Below are 11742 nucleotides of genomic sequence, written 5' to 3'. Positions count from 1 at the left end.
TTTCTCATTTGAATATATCATAATTAATAATTAAATGAAAAATTATAGGGAGAATGTATCATGTTGGACAACAATTCAACTTATTATATATGCTTGAAAGGGAAAAATACTACACAAAACGATTTAGTTTGTTTGGGTGTTTTTAAAAAACTCAACATACTAAAGTGATGGAGTTCAATTTGAAACTATACTTCTATTCCAATCGCAGTGTCGAGAAACACATTTATTATTTCAGGAAAAGTATTTACAACTAGCAGTAAACTTAAAAATTCATCCATACTTCATATTGAATATGAGAAATTAATTTATTGTGTAGTTATCTATGTATTTGGGATTAAAAGAGGCTCCACTATAGTCATATTCCTCTATAGGTCATCCGGCACATCCTTGAATCCATGTAAAAAGTTTATTAATTCTTGTCTTCGTTTCATGGTTCACTTCGCACATCAAGGTGCGATAGAATTTTTAAGGTCTTTATGTCCTTACAATGATATACCAAATTTGAATTTTTGTCTTCAAGACATGATATTATAGATCTTTAAGGAATTTTTTATTGTACCTTCAACTATTTCAGTAGAGAAAAGTTGTGTGAATGCTCAAGTAACGTGTGTTATTTAATATGTACTAATAAATACTTATAATAATAACTTTGCAGAGACATAAACAACAATGTTTAAAACATGTACTCAAAAATAACAATTAATATCATAAGCATAAATTAATGACGGTGAAAAAACATGTCAGTATCTATAACAATAGAATGAAACAGAAAGGAAAAAAATCGAGCCCACTGAATGCACAATGTCCCCTTAAAGAAATTATTCCTCTATAGTACCCGAGGTTTGAGGGAATAGATCCTCTCAGGATAGAACGATTCTATTGACCAGTGTATTGATACAAAAACAATGGTGTCAGTGAGCCACTCAACAGTAGCAAAGTACACGAATATTTAATTGTGCATAAGAAGAATAAGAAGAAGTTTAGAATTTTCGTTGTTTTAAAATGAGAGGAAATCCCTATATTATTAGACAACAAAGGGTAGTATGAACAAATGTTTATTGTGTCTTATCGGGAAGGTCAAAACTTTTTGGAAAAGTTACAACCTTTAATAAAAGGCACAACTTTTCATAAAAGTCTCAACTCTTCATATAAGTCGCAACTCTTCATAAAAGTCACAACTTTTTATAAAAGTCACAATTTTTCATAATAGTCACAACTTTTCATGAAAGGAAAGGTTAGTTTTGGAAATAAATAAATTAAAAGGAAATTCTGATTTGTGGGGGCACCACGTAGGTAGGACTAGGGTTCTTTTTTTTTGTGTATATATATATATATATATGATTGTTTGCATTCATATCATGGACTGGCTGTGTGATCCTACCAATACAATGTGATTTGTGTACTAATATTGCACTTGTTCTTTTCTTGTTGAGTATAGGGGATCTTTCAACTAATTATCTAAGACCTTACTTAACAGACGTCTAACTCTATGGGTGAGCTACATCTTCCAAGCTGCGATGGGTTTTTTTGCATTTTCTTGTCCATCTTTTAGACATAGACATTAGACTTTTCTTTTATGTTAGGTTCGTGGTTGCATCCCAAGTTTTGATAATTAGAGTTTTGGTATGCTGACTTTTAGTTCTTAGGGATGTTTTCTACATTAAATATTATTAGGACTATTGGGTTGAGTTTATTGAAACTTAATTCTTTAGTTGTCTAAACGATTTTCCATATTTTTATATGATAAAATTGGTTTTATTAAATGGTGGTGGGTTTGCTTTGTGATAGTCTTTGGCTATCCCACCAAGTAGTTTAGTGTGGGTGCCACTCATGATGGTTGGGATTGTCATAAACTTGGTATGAGAGTCCTAAATTTGTAGATCTCGTCATACCAAAATGATTCTAGTAGAAATCTGTGGAAACGTACGGAGACGTTTGTACTTTTCTATTAGAGGCAATATGAATTAAGAAAATTATATTTCTTTCTTCCTTCATGCTATAATTTTATTTCGATTGGTATATGGCGATGCAAATTGGTATCTAACTCTTCCACTCATCTGTTCGCGAATGGTTGACACTTGATGTAATGGCACAAGGATAGCAGCTCCAGTGGTACAACAAGCAATTGACCCCGCAGTGAGAGGATGTGGTAGAGGGAAAGGCATGGGCAGGGGCAGGGGCAGAGGAAGAGTAACACCCGTGAGAGGTGGAGCTTAGGCTCAGAATGTAGTATCAATACTGACCTCATACTTTATTCCTTTATTATTTAATAATATAGGTACATACATTTAACATTTAGGCCACGGTTATGACGATTTCTAATCTGCTCAGTAGAAATTTTGGTGAGTCCTTATCATTTGAGGACGACCTCTATCTTCATTTCGGTATTACATTTTCAGTTTTCAGACAATTAGAGTTAGTTGGAGGCTTGTCCTAGCAACTCACTAGAGTAGAGGCTATCAGAAGTCAGTTTAGCTTCAGCTTATGTTTATTCAGATACTTGTCTTCTTGAAGTTGTGTGAGCTTTAATAGACTATTTCAGTTTAGCATATGTATTCAATTATTTACAGTTCTCCTATCTAGGTGTTAGAATAAATATTTTGATGGCCAATGGGTTGGGTCATGACAACTTGGTATCAGAGCTCAAACTACTGATCTCCAACACAAGAGCAAATGTCGAATAGAGTCTTGAGGATTGGTTTGGGTAAATCAACATTTAATATTTAGGGGAATATGAAGCTTTCTATGAATCTGTCTCACTTCTTCACTCCTTTGTGCGATTCGTATCTTGTGATATAGGTTGAGTCTAATTTATATCTCTGAATTTCAATTGGTATCTTGACAAAGTTATTCAGATGTCGTTGTTATGGCTGAAGGGACACAAGCAATGAAACATTGGAACCGAGAAGGTTCCAATTGTACAGCCGTAAGGGTTATGTGAATGCATGAATGGTCAGTTAGTGGTCATTCATGACGTGAATATTATGTCATGAAATTGATCGATTTTATGTTGCATGCTCAATAGTTGTTGTTATGTGCATTGCATGATTTGAATAACTGTGTGTGGGTTATACTTGCATGAATGTTTGAAGTTGTTGTGTGATTATTGAACATGTTTTGTGTATTTCGGTCCTGAAATTTTATGGCCATGAGGCAAGGTGTGTATTATACATGTCTGGGAACGATCTTGGGTTATTTTAAAATTGGAATGAACTTATTATTGGTAAAAATGGCAAGGGGGTATACTTAATTATGATTGTGGCAAAACTCTAGTTTTGGAATTGTCAGTACTGGTTAGGAACCATAGGGAAGAATTAATCTTCTATATGATGATTATGTGCCTTATTTTGTGTTGCTGGTGGAGATCCTTGAATCTAGAATGAGGTTAGGAATTCAAATAACTATAACACTTGTGTCTGGGAATGGTCTTGCGGTTGCATTGTTAAAGTTAAGGTATTTTAGTTGATAATGAGATGGGGTAGTATTGCTAAGCTTGTGAATTGTGGCTGAAACTCGTCGGATTTCCATAGCGGACACCAGACCACTATAGAACTCCCTTTACGGAAGGAGGTACCAATCTATAGGGTAAGTCTCTATAGCAGTGCCGAGATACTATAACGCACCCCGTGATAGCGTTCTGTATGTTCCTATCGCGGGAGAATCAGAGGTCCAACTTTATTTTCCCCTGCTTTGCATTCCCATTTCCATTTCAAATTCCATTACATGTTCGGTTCATTATAGAAGTGTGCACAAACCAAACTGACCGATAAATCAAAACAAAAAGTATTATTATCTTATCGTTATTGGGTTATTGGGTTAACGGTTATTTAATGGTTTTATAAAAAAAATATTGGATTATCAGTTCGATATTGGTTTTTAATATTGTGTTATTGGGTTAACTGATAACCCATTAAGAATATAATAACTTACTATTTTAGTTTTTAGTCATATATTAATATCAAACAAAAACATATTAATATAATCACTATATTAAACTATAACTATAAGAACCCTACATAATTAACACTACTTAACTCCACTCTCTGCATTTACCCTTTAAGTTTTAGTATTACTTTAGTCTTTAACATCACAGTGTCAAAACCTAAATAAATAAGAACCGCGATGGCTAGGATTTGCAATGACGACGACAAGTGTTAGGCAATGGCTAGGGTTGTGAATTATGACTTATGAGAATTTGCTATACCATTACTACTGACACGCCCCGAGCCTACACCCTGGATGTGGCCGGCACTCGAAGACCATTGCTGGCCCCAAGCGAACCCTTGGCTTGGCTTTCTTAACTCAGCGGAAACCTAACTCAACAGAATAACTCCATGCAATACGAGGACATAAAACAACTTAACTGATAAAATCTGGCCCAAAAAGGCAACTCGAGTCTCAAAATAGAATATTTACATATATACATAGATGAGAGACTCAATATTAACTGATTGACTGTCTATGAAGCCTCTATAACACTAAGATGGATATTGGGACAGACCCCGCAACATCCTAATAAAACAAAACTAAGAGAACAAAATAACCGAGTCTTCCAGAATGCAAAAAGGCTCACCACTGTCTCGGAAGTGCTCGGTTAGATCATCGACGTGCTGGATGTTGATCCTAGGTACCTGCGTCTGCATCATATTAAGATGCAGGCCAACTGGCATCAGTACATTGAATGTACGAGTATGCGAGTTGGAAAGCTAAACAACAACTTAAGCTTGAAAGGAGTACAAGAGAACAATTACCTTGGCTCTGTTCGACTCATGGATAAATGAACTCAAATGTAAAGCAATAAGACATATGAAATACATATAAAGCTTGTAAAATAATGTAAACAACTTAGCTCGTTAATGATAAAACAATAACAAACTCAACTTTACTTATATAAAATTAATATAGCTTTTGTGGGAGATTCTTTAACCGACAACCACCACTATGAGCCCTAGTGATGAAACAACGTTTTACCTCATGTTGCCCAAGGACCATCCTATACCTTTCCGTGATATAAGACCTTACTTTCCTTAGTGGATCCACTAGCTTAACTTACATGATCATCTAAAAAGAATGACCCGTCAAGTCCTATGTTGGCTACATGGTTCTTATGGAGAGTTGAGTTAATATGAACTCGCGTCCCCAATTCGGTGCTCAATACTACTCCCAAAAATACTTTGGCTCATAAGTGTTTTAAACACATCTTTCTTTAGCTTGAGATAATTGCTCAAAGCTTAGCCCAAAGGATCTCTTGGAAAACATAGTTCCTTTCTTACTCAAATGTAAACAAGACATTTATAAACTTCTTTGGGAATACTTAGTTCCCTAATAAATTTTGAGAAATGAACTTGACTCTATACTCTTGGCTTAACTTGAAACTCAATATTCTTTACTTAACTTGAAACTTGAGCCTTAAAACAAAGTTAAAACGTTTAACAAAGACTCTAAAAAAACTTTAAAGACTTGCTTGGACTTGCTTCTTAACTTTTAGACTTGACTCTAGCTTCACTTGACTTTGATCCGAACTTTCCTCGCATTGGATTATGAATTCAAAGGTAATGATCTCATGTTTATGGATGAGTTCTTGATGTCTAGAAGTACCTTAGAGTGGTGAAAACAACTATAAAACATAGGTACATTACCAAGGAACATATATGAAAAAGTAGGGAATGAAAGGGAAAACTTGGCGTCCTTGGCGCTCTGAGAGGTGCGGGGCGCCAGACCACAAAGTTCAGAAGGGCCTGGTGGGGGATCTGCTAGGTGCGCCACCCCAAGGGCTGGACTTCAGAGTCCCTTTTAGGGCGCACTGGCTAGCGTGACGCCCCAGCCTTTTTCCCCAAAAATTTGACTTATCTCTTTCTTTTTTTCCAACTCTAAACCACCTTAACTTCAAAGGTTCCAGCCCCAAACACTTGTAATCATAAAACCCCTCAACATACACTAGATTTAACCCGGAAACACAACCAGAAACATGCCCCAAAATCAACAAGAACTTCAACACAATCACAACCAACAACTTCAACAAACACAACCAACAACTTCAACAAACACAATCAATCTTTTCTCAAAATTAAACGAGTTTGGCGTCTAACAGCTTAATATATCCAAAAGAATTGGTTAGGGAAAAGACCAAAATACCCTTAAAATTTCCGGACGGACTTTCCTGCCAACTGCCCAACTTCCTAAGGGCATAACTCTCTCATACGAACTCGGAATCAAGCAAACTCAGTGGCGTTGGAAAGATCATTCCACGAGCTTTGAAAACATAACTGGAAATACACCTAAATCATCCTGACATAGAAGTTATGACTGTTCAAATTTGGCCAAAAACTCACCTTTTTCCCATACTTGAATAAATTTTTCAGATTTTTAAAATTCTTTCCAAAAATGACTATTTCCAATTTTTAAGCTTCTTCCTAGTTATCAACTAGCAAGATGTCACAATATCTCTCCCTTGGGAACATTCGTCCCTGAATGAGGTTACTCTTCCAAGGTTAAGGGTGTAACATCAATTTAGACACCCAACAAGCAATCATGCAAATAACAACAACAACACATGCTCACTACAATTTAAAGAGCACTAAGAAGGAAATTAGTACCTTGATCTGCATTTCCTCCGTATTCAAAGATATATGGGTATCTCATCTTCATGTCCTCTTCGGCTTCCCAAGTAGCTTCCTCAACAAATTGGTTCCTCCAAAGGACCTTAACTAAGGCTACATCATTTGTTCTCAATCTGCAAACTTGGCGATCTAGAATCTGAACAGGAATCTTCTCATAAGATAAGCTATCCGTGATCCTGATATTCTCAGTAGGCATGATCAATGAAGGATCGCCTATGCACTTCTTCAACATGGAGATGTGAAATACCGGATGAACCGCTGCTAGTTCCTGTGGTAACTCTAACTCATAAGCAACATTGTCAATCCTCTTGACAATGCGATAAGGTCCAATATACCGGGGACTAAGTTTCCCCTTCTTACCAAACCTCATAACCCCCTTCATGGGTGAAACCTTCAAATATACCCAATCGTTTACTTCAAACTCTAACGCCTTTCTCCTAATATCAGTGTAGGAATTTTGACGACTCTCTGCCATCTTCAACCTATCTTGAATCACTTTCACTTTCTCCATAGCTTGGTGAACTAAATCTGATCCTATCAACTGTACTTCACCAACTTCAAACTATCCAATAGGAGATCTACATCTGCTCCCATAAAGTGCTTCAATGGAGCCATCTGGATGCTAGAGTGATAACTGTTGTTGTACAAAATCAATGAGAGGTAGGTGATCATCCCAATTATCTTTGAAATTGATCACACAAGCCCTCAACATATCTTCTAGAGTCTGAATAGTGCGCTCTGCTTGCCCAACAGTCTGAGGATGAAAGGCAGTACTTAAGTTCACCTTCGAACCCAAGCCTTTCTGAAAAGATTTCCAGAACTATGCAGTAAACTATGCACCCCTATCTGAAATAATGGAGATTGGGAGTCCATGAAGTCTTATTATCTCTTGAATATACAATTTGGCATAATCTTCTACTGAAAGGGTAGTCTTTACCGATAGAAAATGAGCCGACTTTGTCATTTTGTCGACAATTACCCAAATAGAATCATGTTTTCTGTGAGACCTTGACAACCCTGTGATGAAATCCATATTGATCATCTCCCACTTCCATTCTGCAAGTTCTATCCTCTGAGCCAAACCACCGGGCCTTTGGTGTTCAACTTTCACTTGCTGGCAATTTGGACATTTACCAACAAATTCAACAATGCTTTTCTTCATGCTATTCCACCAATAAACTTCTCTCAAGTCACGATACATCTTTGTGGAACCCGGATGAATGGAATATCTGGAGCTATGAGCTTCCTCCATAATCCTCTCTTGGAGTCCATCCACCATAAGTACACACAATCTACCTTGATATCTCAATACACCATCTACCTCTTGTTCAAAAGCTAATACTTTCTGCTTATGATTATTTTCCTTCAACTCAAGAAAAATGGGATCTTGATCTTGTTTCTCTTTCACTTCTGACACTAGTGATGACTCGGCCCCATTCGCCACCGCTATTTCTCCTTCTGCGGAATCTATAAGTCTGACTCACAGGCGTGCCAGTCTGTGCACATCTTTTGCTAACTCTCTCCTTCCTTCTTCAATATGGGCGGTGCTACCCATAGACAACATGCTTAAAGAATCAGCAACAACATTAGCCTCACCTGGGAGGTAAAGAATACTCATGTCATAATCCTTGAGTAATTCTAACCACCTACTATGTCTGAGATTAAGCTCTTTCTGAGTAAGTACATATTGAATACTCTTGCGATCAGTAAATACATCAACATGCACACCATACAAGTAATGACGCCATATCTTCAAAGTGAATACTACATCAGCTAACTCCAAGTCATGGGTTGGGTAATTCTTCTCATGAACCTTCAATTGTCTGGAGGCATAAGCTATAACTTTGCCATTCTGCATTAAGACACAACACAAACTAACTCTAGATGCATCACAATACACCACAAAACCTTGAGTACCTTCTGGTAACGTCAAAACTGGAGCTGTAATCAATCACTTTTTCAATTCCTAAAAGCTTTTCTCACAAGCTTCAGACCATTGAAATTTCATTGTCTTCTAAGTCAACTTTGTCAAAGGAGATGCAATAGAGGAGAACCCCTCAACAAACCTTCTATAATAGCCAGCTAAACCCAAGAAACTCCTAATATCAGTTGGATATATGGGTCTAGGCCAATTCTGCACTTCCTCAATTTTTCGAGTATCAACTTTAATTCCATCACCAGACACAATGTGGCCTAGGAATGCCACAGACTCGAGCCAAAACTCACACTTAGAGAACTTGGCATACAACTCCTTATCTTTCAAAGTCTGACAAACTATTATGAGATGGCTAGCATGATCTTCTTCATTCCTTGAATAGATTAGTATGTCATCAATGAAGACGATAACAAACATATCTAAATAAGGTTTGAGGACTCTATTCATAAGGTCCATGAAAGATGTCGGTGCATTGGTCAAACCAAAGGACATGACCAAAAACTCGTAATGAGCATATCTGGTTCTGAAAGCTGTCTTTGGAATATCACATTCCCTTACTCTTAACTGGTGATAGCCTGATCTGAGGTCAATCTTTGAAAAGCAAGTGACACCCTGAAGCTGATCGAAAAGATCATCAATCCTCGGAAGAGGGTACTTATTCTTGATGGTAACCTTGTTCAACTGGCGGTAATCTATACATATTCTAAGGGAACCATCTTTCTTTCTCACAAACAAGACCGGTGCACCCCAAGGTAGACACTTGGTCGAATGAAACCCTTATATAGGAAATCTTTCAACTGCTCTTTCAACTCTGTTGGTGCCATTCTATAAGGCGGAATAGAGATAGGACGAGTATCTGGAATGAGATCTATGCCGAACTCTATTTCTCTCACAGGAGGAATTCCGGGTAGATCATCATGAAAAACTTCTGGAAACTCTCTTACTATAGAAACTGACTGAAAATGAGATATCTCAAAACTAGAGTTATTAACTCGGACTAAGTGATAGACACAACCCTTCAAAACTAACTTTCTTTCCTTAAGGTACAAAATAAAACGACCCTTAGGCACTACTGAACTACTACTCCACTCTAAGACTGGCTCATTCGGAAACTGAAACTTGACCACTCGAATTCTACAGTCTAATGATGCATAAAAGGCATGAAGCCAATCCATACCTAAAATGACATCGAAATCTACCATGTCTAACTCAACCAAATCAGCCATGGTGCTCTTCTGGTTGATAGAAACAGGACAATCACGATAGACTTTTTCTGCTATAATAGATTCCCAACAGGTGTAGAAACACAAAAGTGTTTACAAAGTCTTTCAGGAAGAACCTCAAACTTATTTGCAACATAAGGAGTTACAAAAGATAAACTTGCTCCTAGGTCTAGCAAAGCATACACATCAAAAGCAAAGACTTTGATCATACCGGTGACAACATTTGGAGAATTCTCTTGCTCATGGCGACTGGTGATTGCATAGAGGCGATTTGCTCCTCCGCCTGTAACAGAACTAGCTCCTCTAGGTATCGTCCTGTCTGGGGGGAGCAACTGAAGAAGATTGGACCCTACTACCCAGATTTCCACTACCTTGTTTATTCTTAGGGAACTCCTTCATGAAGTGACCCTCTTGTCCACACTTAAACCAACCTGTCTAGCCATCACGACATTTATCTGGGTGGTTTCTACCACACCTAGCACATACAGGAAACAAACTACCTCTTTGTGCCACACTACGTGAAGACTGTGTTGGTCTAGCCTTGAAGTTCTTTGAATTTTGGCCATTATGTTCACCTTTGTATCAAGGTGCAAGTACCCTAGCAAATTATGGAGCAGGTCCCTTTTGCCTTTGTTGGAAGGACGAACGATTCGTATTACCTTTCTGTTGCCCGGACCCATTACCGGTCATAGCTTTCTTATTTCTGAACTCTTCCCTATCCTTCAGCTTCTCTTTCTTAACCTACTGCACATAAACCATCAACCTTGATATGTCCATGTCCCCAATAAGCATTGCATCCCTACCTTCTTTACTCGTCAGACGAGATAGCCCAGTAACAAACAAGCTCATTCTACTCCTCATGTCCGTAACCGTCTCCGGAGCATAGCGGGATAATTGTGTGAACTTTAAACTGTACTCATGAACACTCAAAGACTCATGCTTAAGTGTGAGGAACTCACGTACCTTGGCCTCTTTCAATTCTCGAGGAAAGAAACTCCCCAAGAGAGCTTCCTCAAAACAGACCCAACTCGCAGGTGGTGCACCCTCAGCTCTGCCCCCTTCCACTGGTCGAACTATGTTCTAGCAACATCCTTCAATTGATACGCAGCTAGTTCAACCCGCTCAATATCTGCCACATACACCACATCAAAAATCTTCTTCAACTTATCAATAAAGTTTTATGGATCCTCAGTAGTGCTCGAACCCATGAAACTCGAAGGATTCATCCCCAAGAACTCACGAATCCTTGACGTGTCAGCTCCTTCATGTTGAGCTCCCCTTTGCTGACCAATCTGAGTAGTTACAACTTGACTTAGAATTCTAATTGCCTCTCTGAACTCGGCATTAGAAAATTCCCATTGATGTTGTACTCCCGGGGCATAAGGTAACTCTTACTCCTCAACATAACGTCTAGAAAGACGCCCTCTGCCAACTCTTCGTGGAGGCATGACAATCTGAAAAATGCGCAAGCATGAATTAGAAAGAAACTCTTTAGAGATAAACTCTAACGCATGATATGAGTGTGAAAGAAGTGAGAAATCTTCCTAAATGTTGCAGCATCCTAATTATAGATGTGGCGCGTTTCACACTGATAACTAGGACTCTATACACGACTTCCTAGACTCCCTAGGACTCTTGAACTCTGTGTTTTGATACCAAGTTTGTCATGCTCCGAGCCTAAACCCTGGATGTGGCTGGCACTCGAAGAACATTGTTGGCCCCAAGCGAACCCATGGCCTGACTTTCTTAACTCAGCGGAAACCTAACTCAACAGAATAACTCCATGCAATGCAAGGACATAAAACAACTTAACTGATAAAATCTAGCCCAAAAAGGCATCTCGAGTCTCAATACTAACTGACTGACTGTCTATGAAGCCTCTATAACACTGAGATGGATGTTGGGACAGACCCTGCAACATCATAATAAAACAAAACTAAGAGAACAAAATAATCGAGTCTTC

The sequence above is a fragment of the Solanum verrucosum genome, unplaced genomic scaffold (genome assembly GCF_900185275.1).
Source record: "Solanum verrucosum unplaced genomic scaffold, falcon-dt-bn FXZP01000055.1, whole genome shotgun sequence".
NCBI classification, from domain to species: domain Eukaryota; kingdom Viridiplantae; phylum Streptophyta; class Magnoliopsida; order Solanales; family Solanaceae; genus Solanum; species Solanum verrucosum.
This window is presented reverse-complemented; position numbering follows the sequence as displayed.